This window comes from Thamnophis sirtalis, unplaced genomic scaffold (genome assembly GCF_051295495.1).
Source record: "Thamnophis sirtalis isolate CommonGarterSnake01/CBP01778 unplaced genomic scaffold, rThaSir2_p1.2 scaffold_7, whole genome shotgun sequence".
Taxonomy (NCBI): domain Eukaryota; kingdom Metazoa; phylum Chordata; class Lepidosauria; order Squamata; family Natricidae; genus Thamnophis; species Thamnophis sirtalis.
Window position 1 is genome coordinate 51,152,683 of NW_028261387.1, and position 12,146 is coordinate 51,164,828.

Genomic DNA, 12,146 nt, shown 5'->3' on the forward strand with positions numbered 1-12,146 from the left:
GAAATCCGATCAAGGCCCTCCCCCGGCATCTCGGCTGGCACTGTCCAAGTGGAGTCTAGGTCTGTCCAAATCCGAGCGACTTTGTCCGACAGAAACTGAACAAATTCCTCAGCTCTTCCCTGTAAGAGCTCTCCCGCACCCCTCCCTTTCAGGAAGGAGCGGGTTATCCTAAATAGGGCGGCCGGGCGAGATTCTGCGGACGCAATAAGAGCGGAAAAATGAGCACATTTTGCCGCCCGTATCGCCACTAAATAAGTCCTAATAAAGGCTCTTAGTTGTGTTCAGTCAGATTCGGAGTTACTAGTCCTCCAGCGTCGCTCTAGGCGTCTCTTTTGGCGCTTCATCTCCCGGAGTTCCTCGGTAAACCAAGGGGCCCTCCTGGATCCACTGCCGTGGAGAGGCCACAAAGGCGCAATCCGGTCCAGAGCCTCGGCCGCCACTGTATTCCAAGCAGCGACCAAGGACTCTGCTCATTACTCATTACTCTCCAGATTAACTTTTAATCTAGTGTGATTACTTTAATAAAGAATGTTGTGGTTTTGAGAGTTAAGATTGTATTAGAAATAGTTTATCACGCTTTTTAAAAAAATATTGATAGTTATTTTAAAAAGACAATGATAAAAAAACAACACAAACTAAATTCAGAAATGAAAATAGAAAGTGGAGGGAAAAAGAAAAGAAGAAAAGAAATATTTAAACATGTGATTTTCATTATAATAAGTACAAACTCAGTAATTATACAACCTCTGTAAGTAAAGTTTCATGCAAATATCTCTTCTTCCCATAATCCATCTCTTATTTATGCCCAAATCTGTACAGGTAGTCTTCAACTTAACAACCATTCATTTAGTGACTATTTGAAGTTATAATGGCATTGAAAAGGTGACTTATAAGCAGTACTCACATTTACAAACATCACAGCATCCACAGTCACCTGATCAAAATTCAAGTGCTTAGCGATTGGCATGTATTACAGATGATTACACTGTCCTTCCTGGGGTTATGTGATCGCCATTCGTGACCTTCCTGGCTACCTTCTGAAAAGCAAAGTCAAGAAGGAAAGCCAGATTTGCTTAACAACTGTATGTTTCACTTAACAACTGTTGTGATTTGCTTAGCAACTGTGGCAAAAAATTGTAAAATGGGGCAGAACTCACTTAACAATTGTGTTGCTTAGCAATGGAAATTTTGGGCTAAATTGTCATAAATTGAGGACTACCTATAAATCATTAACATTTCATTACTGATGAAATTATTTAGCCTGGTAATGAAACATCTGCAAGAAAACAAGCTCAGAGAGCACCAGGGATCCCATATTAACATTTCAGTTTTTGATGTCAGCAAAAGTCCAGAAAGGGTTTCCAGAAGTTTATAGAAACATGTCATGTCTTATTTTTCATTTGGCCAAAGAAACCATCTCTATATTTCCTTCCCTTTGCTTCTAGGAATCTTAATCTTTGTTTCATTAAGATACTGTTACAGGATTTGATCTCTCTTCAGGTTTTCTCCCATCTCAGGGACGACTTTGTGGATTTTAGATACCTTTTTTGTAATCCAATAAAGAATCATCATCCATGTCATTCTCTTGACTTAACTTTTCTATTCCCTTTTAAATGTGATCTCTTTTTATAATCCACAATGTTTTCAGTTTCCAATATTTTAAAATTTCTTTAAGTTCTAATTTTTCAGCATCAAATAAAGTTTATTTCAGCTTACTCCTGTAGATTTTCCACGGTATTCTCTTTCAGATCTGTCATTTTTTAAATATCTTTTGGACATAGTCTATCCATAGAACAGGGAATATTGCTGACTTGCTAAGTACTAGTTTCTATCTCTATTTTAAAAATATCTCCTGAAGTATTTCAACTGTCACATTTTCTTTTCATATTGTCCCAGTCCCGATTAAAAACAAAAACCAAATCTTACCTCTTTTTTTTGTCCTTTTTCCTTTCATGCGTGGAATCTTTAGTCCTTTCTAGTGTTCAATTTATAAAATAATAAAATCACGGATTTCTGTTATGACTTAAATTAGACTAAACAATTTAATTCCCACAAAGGCACTGTTTAATTTACATAATTATTTGCAAATGCTTACAGCAAAAAATCCTAATATTTCAAATCTGTCTGGTTCCTTCCTTCATTTATAGCCCTTGAATTAAGATCATATTTAGCTTTTAATTTTCATTTCAAATTTTTAAAATTCTTATGCTTATGGTTAAGTCTTATTTTTTCTGAAGACTGAAGGCAAACTCACCATGTGGCTTTGCAAACAATTTGAAGACCTCTATTAGCCTTAAGGTAGTTAATTTCTGAAAGTGATTAGAAAGTAAGTTAAGACCTCAGTGTACTTGAAAAACTCTGCCATGGTTGAGAGTGTGATGATTTTCATTGTTTCCATATGTTCAGACCTGTGAGAAACAGCTATCTTGTGGTGTCCTCATGGGGAACATCCATCTAGAGCCCAACTGGATTTTAGGTAGCACTTGCTGAGTCATTAACTGAGGTCGGGTTTGGGGCTTTGCAATCCTTCAGTATGTTTGTTTCTCTTCTAACAATATACTGAAACAGACAATTTTTTTGTTAATCTGCCTCACAGGACTGAGGAAGGACCAGTTGGTAACTTTGTACCTGCTATTCTCAGCTCATACATTAAAATAATAAATGAATTAATAATCAGATAGCTAAAATACATATTCTGATGGAGACTCAATTTAAGGCTTGTTAGACTAATGTTAAGAAGGCCAGATACTAAATTAGCTGAAGATCCTAGTATTTGCAGTTGCTAAGAATGGCTTTGAGTTTTAGATTATTTTGACTATTCTCTATTCCGTGACCCGTCAAAAGCGCGGACGACAAAATCGCGCCTTTGACGTCATCACAGCGCGACGAAAAAGATCGAAAAATTCAAATAAAAATTAATAAAAATTAAATTAAAGCAAGCCGATTCACGTAAAGGTAAGGGTTAGGTTTAGGGTTAGGGTTAGGGTTAGGTTAAGGGTTAGGGTTAGCTTTAGAGCGTTAGCGTTAGCGTTAGGGTTAGGTTAAGGGTTAGCGTTAGGTTTTTCGTTACTTTAACGGTTAGGTTTAGGGTTAGGTTTAGGGTTAGGTTAAGAGTTAGGTTTAGGGTTAGGTTTAGGGTTAGGTTTGGGGGGGTTAGGGGAAGGTTTTAGCTTTATTTTTACATTTTTTCGAACTTTTTCGTCGCGCTGTGATGACGTCACAGCGCGCTTTTATCGAGCGCGATTTTGTCCTACGCGCTTTTGTGGTGGAACCCTCTATTCCTAGTTAAACATGACAGAGGAATATTCATGTAGCTCTTTGTAAAATGGGTTGTCACGTGTAAAATGCCTGCAAAGAGCTAAGAGGGTCATTGGATAAATGTATTCATGTGTCCATAAGTATCTAAGGCTATTTGAATAATCTCCTGTGCACTGCTTGGAGAATCCAAGCATGGGTTAACTTCTGTCTATCTGCCCAGAGACTGAGTGTAAATTCTTTGGCATGCCTTCTGCTCTCCACTGAGTCCAATTTTCAACTCAGTCTACCCCAGTAAGGATGTATCCAAAGATTTTCCAGTTTTTGACCAGATTTTCTTATACTCTCAATATTTTATTTTTATTTTTCTCTCCCTTTTGTTTTTAGTCTAATTTTTTTCTTCGCAGCTATTTCTCTTCAGGAGCAGGCTGTGTCAGAGGTGTCTCCTACCGCCGTGCGCGATTTGGACAGAACCACCTCAGCTGCTGGGAAGTGACTGGCCCAACTGGGTTGCCAGTGGGCCATCACCATCTCTGACTGCCAATTTGGTCAGGCAGCTTTGGCATTGGTTCTGAACTTCGGATCACGCTGCAAATGTGGTGGCGGGCTTTTCCCTCGTGCCGAGAGTGGCAAATTCCAATTCTTTTTCTTTCGCGCACTTTCGGCTCCTGAATTGCTGCTTGCCTGTTACCCTCGCAGATCGCTGCGAGTGCGTGGGCAGATCCTGCTCAGGGTGCTGACTGGATCACCAGCACCCTTTATTTTCGTAGCAGCGCTGGAGTCTTGGCCAATGCTGGTCATACTCCGTGAATTTTAGATCTGCTTTGGCGCAGGAGAGCTGTTGGTGGTTCACACACTTTTCTTCTATTGCAATCAGACTGCTGATTGACCTGGGTGCTGCGGAGCCCTTGCGGTTCGTGCCATTTTCATCTCCACAGCTATCAATCATGGATTAATCATGAATAGTCATGTCAAAATTATTTCATTCTGCTAGCCAGCATAAAAGAAATGATCTGAGAGCCAAGGTGGCGCAGTGGTTAAATGCAGCACTGCAGGCTACTGCTAGATCAGCAGGTCAGCGGTTCAAATCTCACCGGCTCAGGGTTGACTCAGCCTTCCATCCTTCCGAGGTGGGTAAAATGAGGACCCAGATTGTTGGGGGCAATATGCTGACTCTCTGTAAACCGCTTAGAGAGGCCTGAAAGGCCTATGAAGCGGTATATAAGTCTACTGCTATTGCTATTGCTATCTGGCTCTAAAAAATTTCTGAATAGTAAAATATTTTTGTGGGGAATGATCCTCAAAGTTTAGATTTATTTGGATTGGCCTGTAAAACTCGAAATTTCCTGTAACTGTAATATGTGATAAGGATTAACAGGATTGAAATTAAATTGTCCAATCTGGATTGAGTATACAAAAGCCTTAAATATCATTTACAGAAGAAACATACATTGCTTTTATCATGTCAAAATTGACATTTCAGTGACATGCTAAGGGGTGCAGTCTAAGGAATAAGTAATGCCAGAGCTATTTTATACATATTTAACTTGTATAGTTAAATGGCAGCTGTAGCTACCTTTAGCAGCTATTTTTTTTAAAAAAAGACCCAAACTATGCAGCAGTGGTTGGATTCAAAAAAAATTACTACCGGTTCTGTGGGCATGGCTTGGTGGGTGTGGCAGGGGAAGGATACTGTAAAATCTCCATTCCCTCCCCACTCCAGGGGAAGGTTAATGCAAAATCCCCATTTCCTCCTGATCAGTGGGACTGATCAGGCAGAGAATAGATGGGGATGGGTCCAGTCAGAGGTGGTATTTACCAATTCTCCGAACTACTCAACATTTCCGCTAACAGTTCTGCAGAACTGGTCAGAACCTGCTGAATACCACCTCTGCTATGCAGGTTTGGATCAGGTTGTTACTTGGATGTGAAGACTACCACTTGGGCAATAGGTTGGACTGACAATAAGTTGGAAAAGCACCATGGCAGAAGGTGGAAGACTTCTTCCATCTTGTTATCAAGAAAACTTTACAGAGAGGAAAAGAGTTACTTATTTAATAACTAATTTATTTAATATTTATTTAAAATTTCTTATTTCATTGCTTTGTAAATGGTATCTAAATATCAGAAAAACACAATATTTAAACTCTGCTTTCTGCCTTTTTTTGGAGTTGCCACAACCAGTTCATACATGTATGTTAATCACATGATGATTAACAATGATCTCCATGTGTGAATGAGGCAACTCAGATCAAACACTACAGAGACCTTTCATATCACCTTACAATGCTTTGCAGTTGATTTAATTCACACATTCAGCTGCAAACACCTCATTTTGCATAATCAAGTGGTGACATGCTTTTATGAAGCAGCCTTGTTTTCTTGTATAGGTCATTCAAGCTTTCTATATCTGTTTTGTTCCTATAATACAGCAACTAAGCAACAGAAGAATATAAAAATCCCTTATTAGAGCAATATCATTGCTGGGAAAATTCAGACACTATTACTACTAAAATATACCAGTTTTTAAGGTCTCCAGGTCACTTGGTCAAGATTTTTTTAAAAAAATAGTGTGAAAAACATGCTGTTTCATTTGTAAGAAAAATATGTAACTAGATCAGTGATTTTTTTAAAAAATCGTTGTCAGGGTCCCTTCCGTTTTTTAAAAAAAATCGTGGAGGACCCAAAAGATCTTTTGTTTGTATGGATTATATTTATTGATGCTTACCTTATTAAACATTCAAATGGATGCATTTGCAAAATATTTATTGAATCACATAAAAATAACAATATTAAACCCATTAGATACTAACCAATATTTTTCATTAAAAAACCAATATTTTTAATGAATACAAATGAAGGTTGACATTGTTTTAAATTTTTGCAAATATCTTTCATAATTGACAAATAATTTTGATTTTTTTTTAGATTCCTGAGAGGTCTTGGAAGATAGGACTACATTTTATGAAACACTGATCTATATAATGCCAGTAAAGCCAGAATCTAAACTTTGCTGGTGTGCTTTGATGGTATTTCTTTAGGTATCTGGATCTTAACCATACTCTCAGGCTTATGGCTAAATAAATCTAGTTGTTTTTTTTAAAGCAATTTTGTCTCAGGGGTAAGGTATCAGGCTAAAAAGCAAGAGACATGAGTTGAAGTGCTGCCTTAGCTATGAAAGCCAGTTGGATGTCTTTGGGCAAGACATTCTGTCTCAGACAAACCCATCTCTCAAGGTTTTTGTGGGGAAAATAGGATGAGAAAGGTGCATTGGATATGTTTATAGCCTTGAGTTATTTGTAAAAATAATAGCAATAGCACTTAGACTTATATACTGCTTTACAGCCCTCTAAGTGGTTTACAGAGTAAGCATATTGCCCCCAACAATCTGGGTTCTCATTTTACCGACCTCAGATTGATGGAAGGCTGAGTCAACCTTGAACTGGTGAGAATCGAATGCTGGCAGTCAACAGAATTACCCTGCAATACTGCATCTAACCACTGTGCCATCACAGCTCTTATAAATGAAGGTGGGATGCAAATAAATTAAGAATAGTGTATTAAGGAGATGATAAACCTCATTGCTTTCTTACATTTTATGTGAGGTATTAACAATTACTTTAAAACAATGTTTTTTAAAGTACATTTTTAAACAAATGACTGCCGTTTGATGTAATTAAGCAAGAAGTATATATATATACATAATGTAAAGATATGATCATTTATAAAGGTTAGAGTATAGTGAATTGTGTATTGTGCATATGCAAACGCATATACTAGCTTAAGTCATCTTTCCTGAGGAATCAGCCTCTTAAGTGAAGTAAGGTTGCAGGTAGCTGAGATTGAAGTGAAACAGCTTTGTAATGTTCTTCTTATTATGTTGTAGGCTTGTTCTGTGATATCTTGAGATTGTCCAAAAGATTTGGCCCAGAATTCCTTATTTTGTTCTAGAAAAAGCATAAGAATATAAGATCTGAGCCAAAAAATCCAGAATCTATATGGCAGCAAAGAAATACAGAAAATGGTACATGTCTGCTGTTGTGATGTGGCTATCTAGATTTTTGCAGTTCAGGTACAGTGTTTCTAACAAAACAATCTAATAAAGTTAAAGATATATTTGTAAACCAATTAAACTGAAGGACATTTCCTGATAAGACAAAGTAAAACTGGCATTACACCTGCAGTTAGGCCTTGCCCAACTGTCAAGATTCAATGGCACATTTGATTGTCTGCAACTTTTTTCCTCTGTTTCTCTTTTTTTAACCCCTCACTTTCTTTATCAGCATCTAATGGCATCAGCTATTCCATCTCTTTTTTAAAAAAAAAAAACATCACCTTTTACTTGAAATTTGGTAAATAATATAGTATGCCAATCCACTTGCTAGGAATGGACATACCTTTTCTCTAATGTAACGTGAATGATTGCTTCCCCTTGCCCTTCATTTCTTGTATTGTTTTTAAAGAAAAACTTACAATATTTTGAACTTGGCTGTTCCTCTAAATCATTTTTCATTCCTTGTAAATATGAGTTTGTGTAGGTTTAACAATTCCTCATCATTTATGAGTTTGCATGAGTGAATCAAACTAATTAATTTCTATTTGCAACATAGAAATAACTTATTTTTCCAAACAACAAAACTGACATTTCTTGAATCTGCTAGCTACATGCCACACTTCAATTCACTGGGGTTTTTTCCCCCTTGACTCTCGTTGTCCATAGTCAGTGTGAGATTTCATACAAATGGGAACCAAAGATTTTCATGCCTAATCATTTTATTTTGTTTAGAGTCATGTACAGCTAGTTGAAAGTTGCACCTTATCACGGAAGATGTTATTTCCTGATTTCAGATCTTGAGATTTTCACATGGTGCCAGTTCTAGGGTGGATATTTTTGCTGCTGGCATTGGAACCACCCTTGCACAATAAATAGAAGAGATAGTCAGGCTTTGACCAGGAAGGGTGGCAGTGCAAGAGTGAGAATAGCAGGATGTATGCCACAAAGAAATAACAGTGGAGGGGTAGAAAAGTTGCAAAGCCACTGCTGAGAGAGTCTGGCACCATTCAAAGATTTCAGTTTAGGTTAATAAATAATCTGACTCAGCCTTCAGTGATTATTCTGACTAGATATGCAAATTTGCCTCTGAGGGCAAGCTCCTTTGAGAAGAAAAATTCCACTGATATGTAAGAAATAATGCTAGGTATTAAGTTGAGAGGCTGATGCAGACATTATTGTACTCTTTCAGTGAAACATAGATGGATTTCTTTTGTGTAGGGCTGTTGCCAAGCAGCAGCAAATTGTCTGCCATTCTAGTTTAACTCAGAATCCCAACTAAAGAATTGACCAGTGTTGTATTTCTTAGAATTGAGTACATCATTAGAATTAGAGTTAGCTCAAGACTAATGTGTGAATCCATCAAATTGCATTCTGTCACCACCACATCAGAATGATTAGGTTTTTGGTCATTTGAAATGCTCAGTGCCAAAATGTAAGCAAAATGAACCACATGAACATTGAATGTGGCCTTAATTGGTATAAAATGACTTTAACGTATACATATGACCGTACTGCTGAAATATGATTCTTCTTCATAGAGTTCTCACACTCACTCAGAGTTATTTGGTAACTATAAAAAGAAAAAAAGCAGACAAGAAAAGCAGTCTGCCTCAGCTGGGCTTTTTCTTCCCTCTCTCAGTCCAATCCCTATAGAACCATTAATACCAGCTAATGCAGTGTTTCTCAACCTTGGCGACTTTCAGTCCTTTGGACTTCAACTCCCAGAATCCCCCAGCCAGCATAGCTGGCTGGGGGAATTCTGGGAGTTGAAGTCCACAGAACTGAAAGTTGCCAAGGTTGAGAAACACTGAGCTAATGCATGGGAAGGAATCTAGACTTTTTTTTTAAAAAAAAGCTATATTTCTTTAATAAAGAAATTCTACAAAAGTTCATGCTGCTAGTAAATTATTTTGGAGGGTTGTTTCCCTGAATGGTAAAAATAATAAATAATTTGTGGTGATGATTGTGATTGGAAACAGTTTATTTTTGTTTATAAATTAAGCATTATTTTATAGAGTTGCAGGTAAGTCGCCTGTAACTAAATCTTAGTTTAATAGAGGATGGAGTTGTATAAGTCACCCCTAGCTCTGAGACTGCTCACACATAATTTGTAAGAGGAATGTGCCAATTCTGGCATCCCTATTTCAAGGTTCTTGTTACAGAATTCTTCTAGAACAGTGTTTCTCAACCTTGGTCACTTGAAGATGTCTGGACTTCAACTCTTAATGCTGGCTGGGGAATTCTGGGAGTTGAAGTCCAGACATCTTCAAGTGGCCAAGGTTGAGAAACACTGTTCTAGAAACACTGATGTGAAAATTGTCGGTTAAGGCAAAAAAGTAAACATTTTTTTAAAAGAAGGTTAAAAAAAACCCCAACCAGCAGCTGGATTTACATGGATCAGTACTCCACTTGGTACAAGCAGCTTTGTGTGCTCTGCCTAGAAAGTAATTAGCTAGTTTCACACTTTACATTATACTATAATGTATATAAGTTTTGACTAAGCATGCAGTGTGATTTTTAAACTCTGCTTTAGGGCTTCATATGATGGGCCCATGAATTTACCATTTAACTCTCAGTGTCCGATTTGTAAAGTAAAAATTATTACAATGGTATAGCATTTCTGTCAAAATGAACAAAAAAGATTGCTGATCATAGGAACCTTTTACATATCAAAGCTATACAAATGTCAAATATTTAATAACATGAAAAAACCCTGTTATGCTGCTGTCTTGAGTACTTTACTGCTTGGCTTGTTTTATTATCCACACAAGTGTCAAATTCTGTTTTAATCTTGTTAAGAAAAGTCTCAGCCTCAGCTACATCCTTTCCCTTTGTCTGGTACATTAGAAGACTTTGAGCTCTGCTCCCCCCCCCCCCCTTTCAGTGCAAGAAAAAGAAACATTAAAAAAGGCCTATTACAGGAAGACATTTTCCATGTGCCAGGCCAATTGTCCCCATTCCCATTGTTTGCTGTTCTGAGCAATTCTTCCCCCTCCCTTGCCTTTTGTGATAACTACCTGATACTATTAGAATAGGGAATGGACCTATTGCTGGAACAAGCCTTGTAACAAGTATAACTGGCTGTATTTTTGTTCAGCAAACCATGTAATAAAAATACAATGAGCCTCCTTTCAAACACACACCTATTAAAGCAGCAAGCCCATTTTAAGAGTAAACTTCCAGTGGTACAAATGCTAAGTACAATAGAAATCTGACCCACTGGAGGATTGAAACTTTCCTTTTGTGTGCTCTTTTAAAATGAATACATTTTCAGCTCACCACCAGCTGATTGTTCTTGATTCCCCATTGTCTGGATGACAATGCAGTCCCCTTACATGGCTACATACCAGTGAGCGAGCAAGCAAGACCTGCAAACAAGAATATGGCTTTCTTTCCCCCTTGGCATAATGGGGTTATGCATTCAACAGGGTTTCTGAAGTAATAAGGACTGGGACGAAAGCACAAGCTTCTTTATGTTCAATTCATTTTCATCTCTGCTCATTGTATTTTTGCAGGACAGGGTGCCCTGAAGATCCTTTTTACATTTCTCTCATGCTGACCTTCTGCAAACCCTTTGAGTTGTTCTGTAAAATGAATGGTATGATAACTTTAGGAAAGTGGCCTGAGGCTCTGCATGTACAATTTACTGCAGTGTGGAGCAGTCTGCCTTGCTAACTGTTTCTTGCATCTGGAAGAGAAAAGTGTATCTACTAAAGCTCATTTTTATTCCTGTTGCATGCAACATTGATGTGTCAAAGCAACAAATACAGGAGGTAGCTAGGACCCCTTGTTAACAGACCCTGGCCTTGACATATAAAACCATCGAAATCTCTGGTAATGATGCCTCTGGGCCAAAGATAGGGGTAAATATTCAAGACAATTTAAACATTGGGATGTGGAGGTGTCCTACTTTAGATGAGAGAGAGAGCTCTATTTAAAGGGATCCTTTATTTAAGCCAAATCAAGTTAAAAATAAAGCAACCTTTAAAAAAGAGGGCAGGGGTCATAAAGTTCTCCATCAGCAGTTAATGCCTAACAGGAAGAAGATATAGGTGCACAAGTCTTTACCAATATGTTTTTATCATTTCAGTCAATTCCTGCAATTATATCTGTATATTGTTCCTTTTTCTCAGTGTCTCTGAGTTGATATTTGCCCTATCTGTTTAAATATCTCCGGGTATGATGAAAGAGTTTAACCTTTGTAAACTTGTGTCAGTTATATCCTCCTTTCTTGGTAATCCATTTTCTATATTTTTTATTATATTTTGCTTATAACATGAAATATTTAGCCAGGCATTTAATTTACTAATTACTTCTAACTGCAATTTTAAAGTTCTTTTTATTCTAATGAAAACAAAACCCACTAGGATCCAACTAAAGTTCCCATAGCTGGTTGAAAATGCATGACAAAGCATATACGCTGCCATAATAAGGCCAAGAAAAGATGATAATGCTCCTTGCTTTGACTTTTCTCAACTTGTCACTTTCCAGATATATTGGATTACAGTATAACTTCCATGAACCTCATTCTGTACAAGCATAGCCTATGCTTTGGGAAGCACTGTGTTTTAAGGAAGCAATTCCATTCTGAATGACCTTAATGAACTAATGAATGTTACCACTGTTGACAAGGAACACAGTTATCAAGATACTAAATATACTTACTAGAATTGCATTGTAGTTAACTGGTTCTCTTGCTTAGCTTCAGTAACATGTTTCTGTGAATAATCAGTCCTCATATAGTTCACTTTTATTGATACTTCAAAACATTGTATGCTGGAAGGGAACACACACACGCGCACACACCCACCCACCACCACCACCACAGCAGTAAATC

The 12,146-nt window shown here is 37.4% G+C and overlaps 1 protein-coding gene across 7 annotated transcripts in view; it reads left to right on the plus strand.

Annotated features, from left to right (window-relative positions):
• The window catches only part of SOX13 (SRY-box transcription factor 13), a 64,829-nt gene that overhangs the window by 26,398 nt on the left and 26,285 nt on the right, over nucleotides 1-12,146 (plus strand). Inside the window, exon 1 of one of the 7 annotated variants that reach the window (XM_087720008.1) lies at nucleotides 10,675-10,907. The exons of the other annotated variants lie outside the window; for them this stretch is intronic. The gene's annotated coding sequence lies outside the window, so the exon portion shown is untranslated. Of the gene's footprint in view, nucleotides 1-10,674; nucleotides 10,908-12,146 lie in introns of those variants that run through there. 7 annotated transcript variants of the gene reach the window in all.